The 18,438-nt window shown below is 38.8% G+C and overlaps 1 non-coding gene across 1 annotated transcript; it reads right to left on the bottom strand.

The window, feature by feature from the left end:
- Positions 1-2,361: 2,361 nt before the first annotated feature.
- On the bottom strand, positions 2,362-2,465 carry LOC130964505 (small nucleolar RNA R71). Its single transcript, XR_009080595.1, has one exon. It is a non-coding gene; the product is annotated as a small nucleolar RNA R71 (small nucleolar RNA).
- Between the last annotated feature and the right edge of the window lie 15,973 nt (positions 2,466-18,438).

Below are 18,438 nucleotides of genomic sequence, written 5' to 3'. Positions count from 1 at the left end.
TTTTATTTTCTGTTTATTATTAATTTTCGAAATTCATAACCGTTTAATCTGCCTAACTGAGATTTACAAGTGACCATAGCTTGCTTCATACCAACAATCTCTGTGGGATCGACCCTTACTCACGTAAGGTATTACTTGGATGACCCAGTACACTTGCTGGTTAAGTTGAACGAAGTTATGATCACACCAGGGATTATTAAGATCCTAATTCATCACACCATGATCTCTTTGGGGTATTTTTGATTTCATACAAATACAAAGAGACCAACTTTGAGGATCACAATTTCGTCCACCTAGTTTTTGGCGCCGTTGCCGGGGATTGTTCGAGTATGGACAACTGACGGTTCATCTTGTTGCTCAGATTAGGTAATTTTCTTTTCAAAAATCTTTTTCAAAATTTTTCTTTTCTTTTTCGTTTTTTTCTTCAAACTTTATTTTCGAAAAAAATTAATAAAAATCCAAAAAAAATTAATAAAATCATAAAAATAAAAAATATTGTGTTTCTTGTTTGAGTCTTAAGTCAACTTTTAAGTTTGGTGTCAATTGCATGCTTTAAAAATTTTTTACTTGCATTTTTCGAAAAATTCATGCATTCATGGTGTTCTTCATGATCTACAAGTTGTTCTTGGTAAGCCTTCTTGTTTGATCTTGATGTTTTCTTGTTTTGTGTTGTTTGTTGTTTTTCATATGCATTTTTCGTTTGTTAGAGTCCATGCATTAAAGATTTCTAAGTTTAGTGTCTTGCATGTTTTCTTTGCATCAAAAATTTTTCAAAATTATGTTCTTGATGTTCATCATGATCTTCAATGTGTTCTTGGTGTTCATCTTGACATTCATAGTGTTCTTGCATGCATCTTGTGTTTTGATCCAAAATTTTTATGTTTTGGGTCATATTTGTGTTTTTCTCTCTCATCATAAAAAATTTCAAAAATCAAAAAATATCTTTTCCTTATTTCCCTCCAAATTTTTGAAATTTTGGGTTGACTTGGTCAAAAATTTTTAAAATTAGTTGTTTCTTACAAGTCAAGTCAAAATTTCAATTTTAAAAATCTTATCTTTTCAAAATATTTTTCAAAAATTATATCTTTTTCATTTTTTTTCTATTTTTCAAAAATTTCAAAAATATTTTTCAAAATATTTTCAAAATCTTTTTCTTATCTTTATATCATATTTTCGAAAATTCACTAACAATTAATGGGATTGATTAAAAAAATTTTGAAGTTTGTTACTTTCTTGTTAAGAAAGGTCAATCTTTAAGTTCTAGAATCTTATCTTGTAATTTCTTGTTAGTGAAGTAAGTAATTTCAAATTTTTGAATTAAATCTTTTTATCTTTTATCTTATCTTTTTCAAAAAAAAAATTTATCTTTTTCAAAATTTGATTTTAAAATATCTTATCTAACTTCTTATCTTCTTATTTTTTTTTAAAATTTGATTTTAATATCTTTTTCAACTAACTATTTGACTTTTTGTTTGTTTCTTATCTTTTTCAAAACCACCTAACTACTTTTCCCTCTCTAATTTTCGAAAATATCTCACCTCTTTTTCGAAAATTCTTTTTGTTCTAAATTTTAATTTTAATTATATCTTATCTCTAATTTTTGAAAATTACTAACCCCTTTTTAAAATTATTTTCGAATTTTCTATCTCTTCTCTCTTATTCTATTTAATTATTTAATTACTAACACTTCTCTTCACCTCTCTCCATCTAAATATCCGAATCCACTCTTCTACATTCTTCTCCCCTTTCTTCTTCTACTAACATAAAGGAATCTCTATACTGTGACATAGAGGATTCCTCTTCTTTTCTTGTTTTCTTCTCTTTCATATGAGCAGGAACAAGGAAAAAGGCACTCTTGTTGAAATTGATCCTGAACCTGAAAGGACTCTGAAGAGAAAACTCAGAAAAGCTAGACTACAACAATCTAAAGGTAACCTTTCAGAAACATTAGAGCAGGAGAAGGAGATGGCAGCCGAAAATAATAATAATGCAAGGAGAATGCTTGGTGACTTCACAAAGCAAACGTCCAAATTTGATGGAAGAAGCATCTCCATTCCTGCCATTGGAGCCAATAATTTTGAGCTTAAGCCTCAACTAGTTGCTTTAATGCAACAGAATTACAAGTTTTATGGACTTCCATCTGAAGATCCTTACCAGTTTTTAACTGAGTTCTTGCAGATTTGTGAGACTGTTAAGACGAATGGAGTTGATCCTGAAGTCTACAGACTCATGCTTTTCCCTTTCGCTGTAAGAGACAGAGCTAGAATATGGTTGGATTCACAACCTAAGGATAGCCTGGACTCTTGGGATAAGCTGGTCACAGCCTTCTTGGATAAATTCTTTCCTCCTCAAAAGCTGAGCAAGCTTAGAGTGGATGTTCAGACCTTCAAACAGAAAGATGGTGAATCCCTCTATGAAGCTTGGGAAAGATACAAGCAGCTGACCAAAAGGTGTCCATCTGACATGTTTTCAGAACGGACCATATTAGATATATTCTATTATGGTCTATCTGAATTTTCGAAAATGTCATTGGACCATTCTGCAGGTGGATCCATCCACCTAAAAAAAACACCTGCAGAAGCTCAAGAACTCATTGACATGGTTGCAAATAACCAATTTATGTACACTTCTGAGAGGAACTCCGTGAATAATGGGATACCTCAGAAGAAATGAGTTCTTGAAATTGATGCTCTGAATGCCATATTGGCTCAGAACAAAGTGTTGACTCAGCAAGTCAACATGATTTCTCAAAGTCTGGATGGATGGCAAAATGCATCCAACAGTACTAAAGAGGCAGCTTCTGAAGAAGCTTATGATCCTGAGAACCCTGCAATGGCAGAGGTTAATTACATGGGTGAACCTTATGGAAACACCTATAATTTATCATGGAGAAATCATCCAAATTTCTCATGGAAGGATCAACAAAAGCCTCAACAAGGCTTTAACAATGGTGGACGCAATAGCCTGAGCAATAGCAAGCCTTTTCCATCATCTTCTCAGCAACAGACAGAGAATTCTGAACAAAACACTTCTAATTTATCCAATCTAGTCTCTGATATGTCAAAGGCCACTTTCAGTTTCATGAGTGAAACAAGATCCTCCATTAGAAATCTGGAGGCACAAGTAGGCCAGCTGAGTAAGAAAGTCATTGAAACTCCTCCCAGTATTCTCCCAAGCAATACAGAAGAGAATCCAAAAGGAGAGTGCAAGGCCATTGATGTAATCAACATGGCCGAATGCACAAGGGAGGAGGAGGACAAAAATTCTAGTGAGGAAGACCTCCTGGGATGTCCCTCAAGCAAGAAGGAGTTTCCTATTAAGGATCCAAAGGAATCTGAGGCTCATATAAAGACCATAGAGATTCCATTAAATCTCCTTCTGCCATTCATGAGCTCTGAAGACTATTCTTCCTCTGAAGAGGATGAAGACGTGACTGGAGAGCAAGTTGCTCAATATTTAGGAGCTATCATGAAGCTGAATGCCAAGTTGATTGGTAATGAGACTTGGGAAAGTAAACCTCCCTTGCTCATTAGGGAACTAGACACCTGGATTCAAAAAATTTTACCTCAAAAAAGACAAGATCCTGCTAAGTTCTTAATACCTTGTACCATAGGCACCATGACCTTTGAAAAAGCTCTATGTGATCTGGGGTCAGGGATAAATCTTATGCCACTCTCTGTAATAGAGAAGATGGGGATCATTGAGGTACAACCTGCCTTGTTCTCATTACAATTGGCAGACAAATCATTGAGACAAGCTTATGGAATAGTAGAGGACGTGTTAGTAAAGGTTAAAGGCCTTTACATCCCTGCTGATTTCATAATCTTAGACACTAGGAAGGAAGAGGATGAATGCATCATCCTTGGAAGACCTTTCCTAGCCACAGCAGGAGCTGTGATAGATGTCAACAGAGGTGAATTAGTCCTTCAATTGAATGGGGACTACCTTGTGTTTAAGGCACATGGCCATCCCTCTGTGACAAAAGAGAGTAAGCATGAAGAGGTTCTCTCAGTTTAGAATCAAGAAGAGCCCCCACAGTCAAACTTTAAGTTTGGTGTTGGGAGGCCACAACCAAACATTAAGTTTGGTGTTAAGACCCCATATCCAAACTCTAAGTTTGGTGTTGGGACTATACAACATTGACCTGATCACCTTGTGGCTCCATGAGAGCCCACTGTCAAGCTATTGACATTAAAGAAGCGCTTGTTGGGAGGCAACCCAATTTTATTTATCTAATTTTTATTTTATTTTATTTTATTATTATTTTGTGTTTTATTAGGTACATGATCATGTGGAGTCACGAAAAAAATATAAAAATTAAAAATAGAATAAAAAAACAGCAGAAGAAAAATCACACCCTAGAGGAAGGACAGACTGGCGTTCAACGCCAGTAAGGAGCATCTGGCTGGCGTTCAATGCCAGAACAGAGCATGAATCTGGCGCTGAATGCCAGAAATAAGCAACATTCTGGCATTTGAACGCCAGGAATGTGCATTGAGAAAAGCTGGCACTGAACGCCAGTAACAAGCATGGAACTGGCGTTCAACGCCAGAAACATGCTACATATGGGCGTTGAACGCCCAGAACATGCTTTACATGGGCGTTGAACACCCAGAACGTGCATCACCTCGGCATTTAAACGCCAGAATGGTATGCAAAGGCATTTTACATGCCTATTTGGTGCAGGGATGGAATTCCTTGACACCTCAGGATCTGTGGACCCCACAGGATCATCACCTAACATATTCCCACCTTACCTCCTAATCCTATTTACACTCCCCCCCATGTTACACTTCCCAACAACTTCAATCTCTGAATCTCTCTTCCCAATAAACACTCTTTTTCCCAAAACCCTTCACCAATCACCTCAATCTCTCTTCCCCATCACCTATTCACCACTCACATCCATCCACTCTTCCCCATAAACCCTACCCACCTTCAAAATTCAAAAACACTTTCCCACCCAAACCCACCCTAAAATGACCGAACCTACCCTCTCCCCTTTCCCTATATAAACCCCTCCATTCCACTTCATTTTCACACATCACAACCCCCTCTTCTATACCTTGGCCGAATCCCACACTCCACCTTCTCCTCAATATTTTTTTCTTCTTCTTCTTCTCTTCTTTCTTCTCTTGTTCGAGGGCGAGCAATATTTTTAAGTTTGGTGTGGTAAAAGCATAAGCTATTTGTTTTTCCATTACCATCAATGGCACCTAAGGCCGGAGAATCCTCTAGAAAAGGAAAAGGGAAGACAAAAGCTTCCACCTCCGAGTCATGGGAGATGGAAAGATTCATCTCCAAAAGCCATCAAGACCACTTCTATGATGTTGTGGCAAAGAAGAAAGTGATCCCTGAGGTCCCTTTCAAGCTCAAGAAAAATGAGTATCCGGAGATCCGACATGAGATCCGAAGAAGAGGTTGGGAAGTCCTAACCAACCCCATGCAACAAGTCGGAATCTTAATGGTTCAAGAGTTCTATGACAATGCATGGATCACTAGGAACCATGATCAAAGTATGAACCCGAGTCCAAAGAATTATCTCACAATGGTTCGGGGGAAATACTTAGATTTTAGTCCGGAGAATGTGAAATTGGCGTTCCACTTGCCCATGATGCAAGAAGATGTACTTCCCTACACTAGAAGGGTCAACCTTAATCAAAGGTTAGACCAAGTCCTTATGGACATATGTGTGGAAGAAGCTCAATGGAAGAGAGACTCCAAAGGCAAGCCAGTCCAACTAAGAAGACTGGACCTCAAGCCTGTGGCTAGAGGATGGTTGGAGTTCATTCAACGCTCCATCATTCCCACTAGCAACCGATCCGAAGTTACTGTGGATCGGGCCATCATGATTCATAGCATCATGATTGGAGAGGAAGTAGAAGTTCATGAAGTCATCTCCAATGAATTCTACAAAATAGCCGAAAAGCCCTCCACCATGGCAAGGCTAGCTTTTCCTCACCTTATTTGCCATCTATGTTACTCAGCTGGAGTTATCATAGAAGGAGACATCTCCATTGAAGAGGATAAGCCTATCACCAAGAAGAGGATGGAGCAAGCAAGAGAGACCCTCCACGGTTCTCAAGAGATGCATGAGGAAGCTCATCATCAAGAAATCCCTGAGATGCCTCAAGCGATGCACTTTCCTCCCAACACTTTCTTAGAAGATTTAAGCCACAATGTGGAACAATTAAGGGTGGAACATCATGAGCACTCCATCATTCTCCATGAAATAAGAGAAGATCAAAGAACAATGAGGGAGGAGCAACAAAGGCAAGGAAGGGACATAGAAGAGCTTACGGACATTGTTGGTCCTTCAAGAAGAAAACGCCACTAAGGTGGATTCATTCCTTGTTCTTATTTCTTTCTGTTTTTCGGTTTCTATGTTATGTTTATCTATATTTTGTGTTTCTACTTCATGATCATTAGTATGTAGTAACCATGTCTTAAAGCTATGAATAAAATCCATTAATCCTTCACCTCTCTTAAATAAAATATGCTTTAATTCAAAAGAATAAGAAGTACATGAATTTCGAATTTATCCTTGAATTTAGTTTAATTATATTGATGTGGTGACAATACTTTTGTTTTTTGAATGAATGCTTGACCAGTGCATAATTTTGATCTTGTTGTTTATGAATGTTAAAACTGTTGACTCTTGAAAGAATGATGGACAAAGAGAAATGTTATTGATGATCTGAAAAATCATGAAATTGATTCTTGAAGCAAGAAAAAGCAGTGAAAAAGAAGAAGCTTGCGAAAAAAAAAATTGGCGAAAAAAAATATATAGAAAGAAAAAGAAAAAGCAAGCAGAAAAAGCCAATAGCCCTTAAAACCAAAAGGCAAGGGTAAAAAGGATCCAAAGCAAAAGAGTGTTCTTAAGAGCTCTGGACACCTCTAACTGGGGACTCTAGCAAAGCTGAGTCACAATCTAAAAAGGTTCACCCAGTTATGTGTCTGTGGCATTTATATATCCGGTGGTAATATTGGAAAACAAAGTGCTTAGGGCCACAACCAAGACTCATAAGTAGTTGTGTTCAAGAATCAACATGCTTAACTAAGAAAGTCAATAACACTATCCAAAATTCTAAGTTCCTAGAGAAGCCAATCATTCTGAACTTCAAAGGAAAAAGTGAGATGCCAAAACTGTTCAGAAGCAAAAAGCTACAAGTCCCGCTCATCTAATTAGAATTAATATTCATTGATATTTTGGAATTTATAGTATATTCACTTCTTTTTATCCAATTTGATTTTCAGTTGCTTGGGGACAAGCAACAATTTAAGTTTGGTGTTGTGATGAGCGGATAATTTATACGCTTTTTGGCATTATTTTTAGGTAGTTTTTAGTAAGTTCAAGCTACTTTCATGGATGTTTTCATTAGTTTTTATGTTAAATTCACATTTCTGGACTTTACTATGAGTTTGTGTATTTTTCTGTAATTTCAGGTAATTTCTGGCTAAAATTGAGGGACTTGAGCAAATCTCTGAAAAAAGGCTGACAAAAGGACTGCTGATGCTGTTGGATTCTGACCTTCCTGCACTCAAATTGGATTTTCTGGAGCTACAGAACTCCAAATGGCGCGTTCTTAACGGCGTTGGAAAGTAGACATTCAGAGCTTTCCAGAAATATATAATAGTCCATACTTTATTTGGGAATTGATGACGTAAAGTGGCGCTCAACGCCAAGTACATGCTGCTGTCTGGAGTTAAACGCCAGAAACACGTCATAACCCGGAGTTGAACGCCAGAAACAGGCAATAACTCGGCGTTCAACTCCAAGAGAAGCCTCAGCTCGTGGATAGATCAAGCTCAGCCCAAGCATACACCAAGTGGGCCCCGGAAGTGGATTTATGCATCAATTACTTACTCATGTAAACCCTAGTAGCTAGTCTAGTATATATAGGACATTTAACTATTGTATTAGACGTCTTTTTGACCACGTTTCATCTTTGGTCTCAGTTTTGTTTTATTCTTCATCTTACGAGGCTATTGATCACATTTTCGGGGGCTGGCCATTCGGCCATGCCTGAACCTTTCACTTATGTATTTTCAACGGTGGAGTTTCTACACACCATAGATTAAGGGTGTGGAGCTCTGCTGTACCTCAAATTTCAATACAATTACCATTACTTTCTATTCAATTCTCTTTTATTCTTATTCCAAGATATACGTTGCACTTCAGCTTGATGAATGTGATGATCCCTGACACTCATCATCATTCTCACCTATGAACGCGCGTGATTGACAACCACTTCCGTTCTACTTTAGGCCGGGCGCATATCTCTTAGATTCCCCAACAGAATCTTCGTGGTATAAGCTAGATAGATGGCGGCATTCATGGGGATCCGGAAAGTCTAACCTTGTCTGTGGTATTCCGAGTAGGATCCCGGGAATCCGGAAAGTCTAACCTTGTCTGTGGTATTTCGAGTAGGATTCCGGTATTGAATGACTGTGACGAGCTTTAAACTCCTGAAGGCTGGGCGTTAGTGACAGACGCAAAAGAATCAAGGGATTCTATTCCAACCTGATTGAGAACCGACAGATGATTAGCCGTGCTGTGACAGAGCATTTGGACCATTTTCACTGAGAGGATGGAATGTAGCCATCGGCAAGGGCGATGCCTCCAGACGATTAGCCATGCAGTGACAGCGCATAGGACCATTTTCCCGAGAGGATAAAAAGTAGCCATTGACAACGGTGATGCCCTACATACAGCTTGCCATGGAAAGGAGTAAGAAGGATTGGATGAATGTAATAAGAAAGTAGAGATTCGAGAGGATTCTAGCATCTCCACATGCCTATCTGAAATCCCCACCATTAATTTACATAAGTATTTCTATCCTATTTTATTTTCTGTTTATTATTAATTTTCGAAATCCATAACCATTTAATCTGCATAACTGAGGTTTACAAGGTGACCATAGCTTGCTTCATACCAACAATCTCTGTGGGATCGACCCTTACTCACGTAAGGTATTACTTGGATGACCCAGTATACTTGCTGGTTAAGTTGAACGAAGTTATGATCACACCAGGGATTATTAAGATCCCAATTCATCACACCATGATCTCTTTGGGGTATTTTTGATTTCATACAAATACAAAGAGACCAACTTTGAGGATCACAATTTCGTCCACCATTCGTCAAGCTAATGACGGTAAAGAAGCGATTGTTGGGAGGCAACCCAACCATATGTATCCTATAGTTTACTTTTACTTTCATTTATGCTATTTTATTGTGATTTAATATCATTTTATTTTCTATTGATTTTCATAGTTTTTCTCACTTTTCTGACGTTTGTGATCATGTATAGTACTCAGAATAGGAACAGGGATGAGAAGAAGGAAAAACAGCATACCCTAGAGGATGCCCCCTGCTGGCATTGAACGCCAGATTTGGCGCTCACCGCCCAGGGGAAGTGAAAGCTTGGACGTTAAATGTCCAAATGGGAGGCAGCCATGACCAATTTTTGGTCCCTTTAGGGCGTTCAACGCCCCTTCTTGGCATTGAATGCCAAAAAAAGAGAACCCCCTGGTAGCATTCAATGCCAGCCTGGCGTTCAACCCCAGAGGGGCAGCATGGTGAAATTTGAATTATGAAGTCTTTGGCCAATGGATAACACCCAACCACCAACCACTTCACCATTTCCTCACTCTTATCCATTCTCACTCGTTTTTCACCCACTTTTTCATCTACATTCATCCATCCCATCACCCATCACTTCCTTTGATTCTCTCACCCCACCTTTCACTCCACCCAATCACCTCTCATGAATCCTATCCATCTCTCTTTCCAACAACCACATTCAATTCCCCTCTCCCTCATTTTTGTCTACCCATAACCGAATCCACACCACCCTCTCTTATAAATACCCCTTACTTCATCCACTTTCACCACACCTTTACTACTCTTCCCTTCTTCCATACTCTTCACCATACACATTGCCTTTCTTCATCTCTTCCCTCTCTTCACCCAAAGGCCAAAGCCTATACCCTATCTCATCTATCTCATCCTTCTATTTTCTTGTCTTTTTCTTTTCTTATATTTTTATTTGCTCGGGGACGAGCAAAATCTTTAAGTTTGGTGTTGGACACTCCGCTTTTTGCTTCTTTTATCTTACCTCCATGGCACCAAAGACTGGAGAATCTTCAAGAAAAAGAAATGAGAAAGCCCCCTGATGACAAGTCATCTAAGCCTAGTTTCACTAGTCTTTTTCTTTGTTTTCATTAGGTTTTATGCACTTTCTTGCATTCTAAGTGAGTAATTTGGAATGGAAATGCATGACTTCTTTGAAACAAGCAACCACCATTTAATTGATGCTAAATCATGAGGTTTAGGCTAAATTTAATTGATTTTTAATGATTTATAAACCTTGTGAATTTGGTGATACTTTGATTGGTTATTTTGATTAATTGTAGGTGAAGAAAAGAAGAAAAGAAGAAAACGTAGCCTAAGAAGTATGGCTCAAGAAAGGAGGAAGTGTGGCGCATGAAACCTTGAAGCTCACTCCAAGAGCACAATGCTCACTAAGTGAGCACTACACTCACTCCCATGGGACCAAGGCACAATGCTTTGCTCACTTTGTGAGCTGAGCACAATAGGAAGCCAAGAAACAAGGAAAAGAAAAACAATGCTCAGCTCACTAAGTGAGCATTGTCGAAAGCATTGAGGAATAATTCAAATAAAACAAGTTGCAAGTGCATGCCCCAAAACTTGAACCCATGACCAAGGGGGATGAGGGAGGCGCTACTCACAAGGAAAATAAGCCAAAAATGGCCAAAATGCATTCCCTAGGATTCGAACCCCACACCTTGAGGAAGCAAGGAAGCAAGGCACCACAAGAAAACCAAGGAAAAGCTTTAGCGCATGCTTCCCATGGGTTTCGAACCAAGGACCTTCCCTTGGAAGAGCCAATGCTCAGCTCACTTAGTGAGCAGAGCGCTACTTCATGGGCATCACGCAAGCATCTCGGCACGGGCCAGCAGCACAATACGCGCACCAAATTGGCACCAAGGCACCAATGCTCAGCTCAACTTGTGAGCTGAGCATTCCCCTGATGCTTGGCACGGTACAAGGCAAATACACACAAGGCCTCAATGCTCAGCTCAACTTGTGAGCTGAGCATCCTCCTGGGAGCACATCTCAACTTGGGCTAAAATTCAATTAAAAATCCAACTTAATTCATTTCTTCACCAAATCAAAAGCCCATCCAAATCCCAAAATCCAAGAATAGAAAGTGTATAAATAGGAGCTAGTTTGATGTAATTAGGACCTTTTTTTTACTTTGGAACCTCTAGACTTTACTTTGAATTTTGCATTTTAATTTGGAGCTTTTACTTTTGAATTTAGATCTTAGAGAATTGGGGAGGAGAATTGATCTCTCTTCTTCCTTGTTCTTGCTTGAGCACTCTCTACTTTCATTGTCTTGGATCTTGGGTGAAGAATTGAAGAACTTCTGTTTCAATCTCACCTTGAGATCTCTTCTTTAATTTTCTGCAAAATTGAATTATACTTTCGGTTCATTGCTTCTTCTTCTACTCTTTCTGCAACTTGCTTACCTTTATTTTCTTTTGCAACTGTTCTTGTTGGATCAAGGAAGGATTTGAGATCTAGACTTGTTATCTAGCCTCTTCCACTCCTGAGATCTTCAACCACTTTCAATTTGCTGCAAATTAAGCACTACTTCTCTGTTTTAAATTCTCCAAGGCATTTTACTCTTCTGTTTGAGATTTACTTCACTGCAATTCAATTTTCTCTTTTATGTTTAATGCAATTTACCTTTGCTTGTTTAATTCTGCAATCCTAACTCCCAATTCCTTTTATGATTCAAGCAATTTACATTTCTTGCACTTTAAGCTTCAGCTATTTACATTACTTACAATCTAAGTTTCTGCACCTTATATTACTTGCACTTTAAGATTCTGCTTCTTTACTTCATTTGCTCTTTAATTTACTGCAATTCCCCCTCTCCCTTTACATTTCAAGCAATTTAGCTTCTGTCAGTTACAAACCACTCAACCAACACTTGATTCGCTTGACTAAATCACTCACTAAACTAAAATTGCTCAATCCTTCAATCCCTGTGGGATCGACCTCACTCATGTGAGTTATATTACTTGATGCGACCCGGTACACTTGCCGGTGAGTTTTGTGTTGGATCGTTTTCCACACATCAAGTTTTTGGCACTGTTGCCGGGGATTGAATTAGATTGACAATGATTAAGTGAAGTGTAGGTCTAGATCAAGCACTTTTTCTTTTCTGTTTCTTTGATTTTTGTCTAACCCACTAACTGTTTGAATTTTTGCTTAAGCTAACTCAAATTTCATTCTAGAAATAGATTGAAATATCACTTGTTTTTGTGTGTTTCTTGTGGTTTGCTTGTATATCAGATACAAGAAGAACCATACCCACCTTTCATGAGTAAGACGAACGAACTCTCAGGAGAATAGGGAGAGCTGAAAGAGGAAAAAACATTATTGGGGAGGAGGAGTCAGAAGAAGAATTTCAAGACATGGAGGAACATTCAACCAATCCACCAGGAGGAGCAGCCAATAACAACAACAATCCACCACAGAGGAGAGTTTTGGCTTCCTATACTTTTGCAAATCCTAGACATTGTGGAAGCAGCATCTTAACTCCAAATGTCAATGCAAATAATTTTGAACTAAAGCCACAACTTATCACTCTAGTTCAAAATAATTGCTCTTATGGAGGAGGACCACTTGAAGACCCCAACCAACACTTGTCAACCTTCTTGAGGATCTGTGATACGGTCAAGACCAATGGTGTGCCTCCTGACAGCTACAAGCTACTGCTCTTTCCATTTTCTCTCAGAGACAAAGCCACTCAATGGTTGGAATCCTTCCCAAGAGACAGCATCAATAATTGGGATGATTTAGTAACCAAGTTCCTTGCCAAATTTTACCCACCTCAAAGGGTCATTAGGTTGAAGATTGAGGTACAAACATTCACATAAATGGAGGCTGAACCCATCTATGAGGCATGGGAGAGATACAAGGCTCTTATCAGGAAGTGTCCCCCTGAAATGTTCACTGAATGGGATAAGTTGCAGAATTTTATGAAGGCTTAACATTGAAATCCCAGGAAGCATTGGATCACTCAGCTGGAGGCTCTTTGCAACTCATGAAAACTGCAGAGGAAGCCCAGAATCTTATTGATATGGTGGCCAACAACCAGTACTTCTTTGCTCACCAAAGGCAACGTCTACCATCACAAAGGAAAGGAGTGATGGAGTTGGAAGGAGTGGATTCAATCCTAGCTCAAAACAAAATGATGCAACAGCAAATTCAACAACAATTTGAGCAAATGGCCAAGAGGATTGACAATATCCAAGTTGCAGCAGTCAACACAAGCCAACCATCAACCGTTTGGGGACAAAATGAAGAAATTCAAGAGGAACAACAGCAAGAACAAGTCCAGTATATGCACAATCAGAATTTTGGATCAAATAAAGTCTATGGTGATACTTACAATCCCTCTTGGAAAAACCATCCCAACCTCAGATGGGGAGACAACCACAATCAAACTCAACAGCCATGGCAAAGGAACTCAACTCAAAACAATTGGAAAAACACAAACCACAACAACCAGCCGAATACTAACCAAAACACATACCGAAAACCACAACACACTTACCCCAACTCTAACCTTCATCCATCCAACAACCAAGCTTCCAATCAGAATACTTACCATCAATCATCAACACCCCATAATCAACCAATCTCACAAGACTCTCAGAGAATCACTAATCTGGAAATGCTCATGGAAAAGATGATAAAGAACCAAGAGTTGACCACAAAGAACCAGGAAGCCTCCATGAAGAACCTAGAGAGGCAGATTGGGCAAATCTCAAAGCAAATTTCTGTTGAGAGACTATCAAGCTCACTACCAAGTGACACCATCCCTAATGCTGAGATAGGGTTGGGAAATTCTGGCGAACCCCATGACTGAGGCTGGAGTGTTGATGGTGCATGAGTTCTATGCTAACACTTGGGTCACAAAGAAGCATGATACAAGCGTGAACCCAGAGCCAAAGAATTGGTGCACCATGGTCAGAGGGCACATCATGGATTTTATTCCTGAGAGTGTGAGGGTGGCGCTACAGTTGCCAGAGCCACGAGATGACCCTTATTCATACACTCGAAGGGTCAACATTGACCAAAGGTTGGAGTAAGTTTTTGTGGACATCTGCATGCTTGGAGCTTGATGAGCGGATAATTTATACGCTTTTTGGCATTGTTTTTAGTATTTTTTTTAGTATGTTTTAATTAGTTTTTATTATATTTTTATTAGTTTTTAGTTAAAATTCACTTTTCTGGACTTTACTATGAGTTTGTGTGTTTTTCTGTGATTTCAGGTATTTTCAGGCTGAAATTGAGGGACCTGAGCAAAAATCTGATTCAGAGGCTGAAAAGGACTGCAGATGCTGTTGGATTCTGACCTCCCTGCACTCGAAGTGGATTTTCTGGACAGATAGCCAATTGGTGCGCCCTCAATTGCGTTGAAAAGTAGACATCCGGGGCTTTCCAACAATGTATAATAGTCCATACTTTGCCCGAGATTTGATGGCCCAAACAGGCGTTCCAAGTCAGCTCAAGAATTCTGGTGTTTAACGCCGGAACTGGCACAAGAATGGGAGTTAAACGCCCAAACTGGCACAAAAGCTGGCGTTTAAATCCAAGAAAAGTCTCTACACATGAAAGCTTCAATGCTCAGCCCAAGCATACACCAAGTGGGCCCGGAAGTGGATTTTTATGTCATTTACTCATCTTTGTAAACCCTAAGCTACTAGTTCTCTACAAAAAGGACCTTTTGCTATTGTATTTTCATCTTTGGACGTCTAGTTCTTAGATCATTGGGGGCTGGCCTCTCGGCCATGCCTAGACCTTGTTCTTATGTATTTTCAACAGTGGAGTTTCTACACACCATAGATTAAGGTGTGGAGCTCTGCTGTACCTTGCGTATCAATGCAGTTACTATTGTTCTTCTATTCAATCCGGCTTATTCTTGTTCTAAGATATCACTTGTTCCTTAACTTGATGAATGTGATGATCCGTGACACTCATCATCATTCTCACCTATGAACATGTGCCTGACAACCACCTCCGTTCTACCTTAGATTGAGTGGATATCTCTTGGATCCCTTAATCGGAATCTTCGTGGTATAAGCTAGAATTGATGGCGGTATTCAAGAGAATCCGGAAGGTCTAAACCTTGTCTGTGGTATTCTGAGTAGGATTCAAGGATTGAATGACTGTGACGAGCTTCAAACTCGCGATTGCGGGGCGTTAGTGACAGACGCAAAAGAATCACTGGATTCTATTCCGACATGATCGAGAACCGACAGCTGAATAGCCGTGCTGTGACAGAGCACGTTGAACATTTTCACTGAGAGGACGGGACTGTAGCCATTGACAACGGTGATGCCCAACATACAGCTTGCCATGGAAAGGAATAAGAAGGATTGGATGAAGACAGTAGGAAAGCAGAGAGGCGGAAGGGACAAAGCATCTCCATACGCTTATCTGAAATTCTCACCAATGAACTACATAAGTATCTCTATCTTTATTTTATGTTTTATTTATCTTTTAATCATTAATCCTCCATAACCATTTGAATCCGCCTGACTGAGATTTACAAGATGACCATAGCTTGCTTCATACCAACAATCTCCATGGGATCGACCCTTAATCGCGTAAGGTTTATTACTTGGACGACCCAGTGCACTTGCTGGTTAGTTGTGCGAAGTTGGGATAAAGAGTTGAGATTGCAATTGAGCGTACCATGTTGATGGCGCCATTGATGATCACAATTTCGTGCACCAAGTTTTTGGCGCCGTTGCCGCGGATTGTTCGAGTTTGGACAACTGACGGTTCATCTTGTTGCTTAGATTAGGTAATTTTATTTTATGTTTTCGAAAATTTTTTGTATAAAATCTTAAAATAAAAAAAAATGTTTTATGTTTCTTGTTTGAGTTTAGTGTCTAATTTTAAGTTTGGTGTCAATTGCATTCATCTAATTTTCAAAAAAAAAATTGCATGCATTGTGTTCTTCATTGATCTTCAAGTTGTTCTTGATGATTTCCTTGTTCTGATCTTTACATTCTCTTGTCTCGAGTGTTTTGTTGTTTTTCATATGCATTCTTGATGCCAAGGCATCTTAGGCTAGTTTCACTAGCATTTTTCTGTTAGTTTTAGTTGTTTTATGCATTTTCTTGAGCTTAAAGTAACCAAGAATGGTTAAATGAATAACAAAGCAATGAACCATCCAAACAGTATGATTTTGATGCAAATTCCATGAGTTTTTAGTTATATTACTTGAATGCTATGAATGGAAGATTTCTCATGAAATTTTGCAAGACTTTGATGCAGTTGTTTGGATGATTTCAGGGAAGAAGAGGTTAGGCAAGGAAGCAACAAAATCAATAAAGGAAGCTTGAATATCACATGTGGAGTTTAAGTTCCAGTTTAAGCTTAAACTGGAACTTAAACTGCCAAGCCATATAATGCTGGGAACTATCAGTGGCGTTTAAGCTCCAGTTTAAGCTTAAACTGGAGCTTAAACGCCAAAATCATGAAAGCTGAGGAAAAGCTGAAAGTGGCGTTTAACCTCTAGTTTAACCTTAAACTGGAAGTTAAACGCCAGAAGTGAGAAATGCACCAGGGAGCCATTTCCACGTTTAAGCTCCAGTTTAACCTTAAACTGGAGCTTAAACGTGTTCGACCAAAATTCTCCTCCAGGGTTGCTTTCTTCATTTCCACGTTTAAGCTTCAGTTTAACCTTAAACTGAAGCTTAAACGTGTTCGACCAAATTCACACTCCAGGGTTGCTTTCTTCCATTTCCACGTTTAAGCTTCAGTTTAACCTTAAACTGAAGCTTAAACGTGTTCGACTACTTTACCCTCCAGGGTTGCTTTCTTCCATTTCCACGTTTAAGCTTCAGTTTAACCTTAAACTGAAGCTTAAACGTGCTTGAGTTATACCACCTCCAGGAGTGTCCAACGTTTAAGCTTAAACTGCAACTTAAACGCCACTATTTGAAAAGGTTTCTGGGCCAAAGATATTGCAGTTTTAAGTTAGCATTTGAGCACAAACATTAACTTAAACGTACTCTGGTATGAAACCCAATTGAATATCATGGTTTATGGGATTGGGCCTGAAGAATTGATGAGTCTGGAATTTCAATTTGTTGAGTCATGTGTCATTACTTGATTATCACTAAGTTGGCTCAATGAATGTTACAGAATTGGATCAGCAGCCTCATCAGGATTATGGATCATAAACCCAAAGCAAAAGGAAATCAGGGAAAGGCCTCAAAGCCCAAGAAACACAACAGAAGCTCAATTTAGAAAGTGTATAAATAGGATAGAATTTAAGTTAGTAGGAGGACTTTTGGATTTTTTTTCTGGTTTTCATACTTTTTGTAATTGAATTCAGAGCTATGACTCACTAAACCCCCTTTCATTGGGTTAGGGAGCTCTATTGTAATTCAATGAATCAATAATAGTTTTTATCTTCTTCTTCAATCTTTTCTCTTGAATTTTTGTTAGAAAGCTTCTCGATCTAATTCCATTGGTTAGTTGTCTTGGGAAAGAAACTATCCATAATTGGAATCCTTCGGAACCTTGGGAAAGGAATGGAGGATTCATGCTAGAGAAGCTTTCTCACAGTGAATTGGATTGGGGTTTGGATGGATATTGTGACATGTAATCCTACCAAATTGTGGTTCATGAAACTGTGTGGTATAATCAGTGATCGAGCGTCATCTCTTCTTATGAACATTTAAACCAAGGGATTGGGAATTTGTTTGTTTTTAGAGAGAATTGGTGAGCCAAGGGATTGGGATCCAATCATATAAGATTGCCAAGCAAAATTCAATGAACGCATTGGTTGAGGAAGGGATAAAAATGTTTTGATTCGGAGATCTCAATATCTCCTGAAACCCAATGAATTCCCCATTTCTGATCTACCACTTTCTCTTTACATTCTGCAATTAAATTCATGCAATCACCCCGATCCCTTTTTAATTTCAGAAATTTAGCTTCTCGCTCTTTAATTCATGCAATTTAAGATTCCGCAATTTCAATTTCTTGCCATTTACGTTTCCCGCCAATTTTACATTCCGCAATTCTCATCTAAATCTTGATTCCGCTCAACTAGAACACACTTCTAATCTGAATTGCTCACTCAACCAATCCTTGTGGGATTCGACCTCACTCTATTGTGAGTTTTTACTTGACGATAACCGGTGCACTTGCCGGAAGGAATTTTTGCCGATCATGCAATTTCCTAAAATCGTAGCATCAATTCTCAATTTGTTAGTGTCAATAGTATACAAACTTTTAAGTTTGGTGTCTTGCATGCATTGTTTATTTGATTTTAGTTTCATTTTGATTATTCCTCATCATTAAAAATT

This window comes from Arachis stenosperma, chromosome 2 (genome assembly GCF_014773155.1).
Source record: "Arachis stenosperma cultivar V10309 chromosome 2, arast.V10309.gnm1.PFL2, whole genome shotgun sequence".
Lineage (NCBI taxonomy): Eukaryota > Viridiplantae > Streptophyta > Magnoliopsida > Fabales > Fabaceae > Arachis > Arachis stenosperma.
The sequence above is the reverse complement of the archived record's forward strand: the minus strand, read 5'-3'. Positions and strand labels throughout refer to the sequence as shown.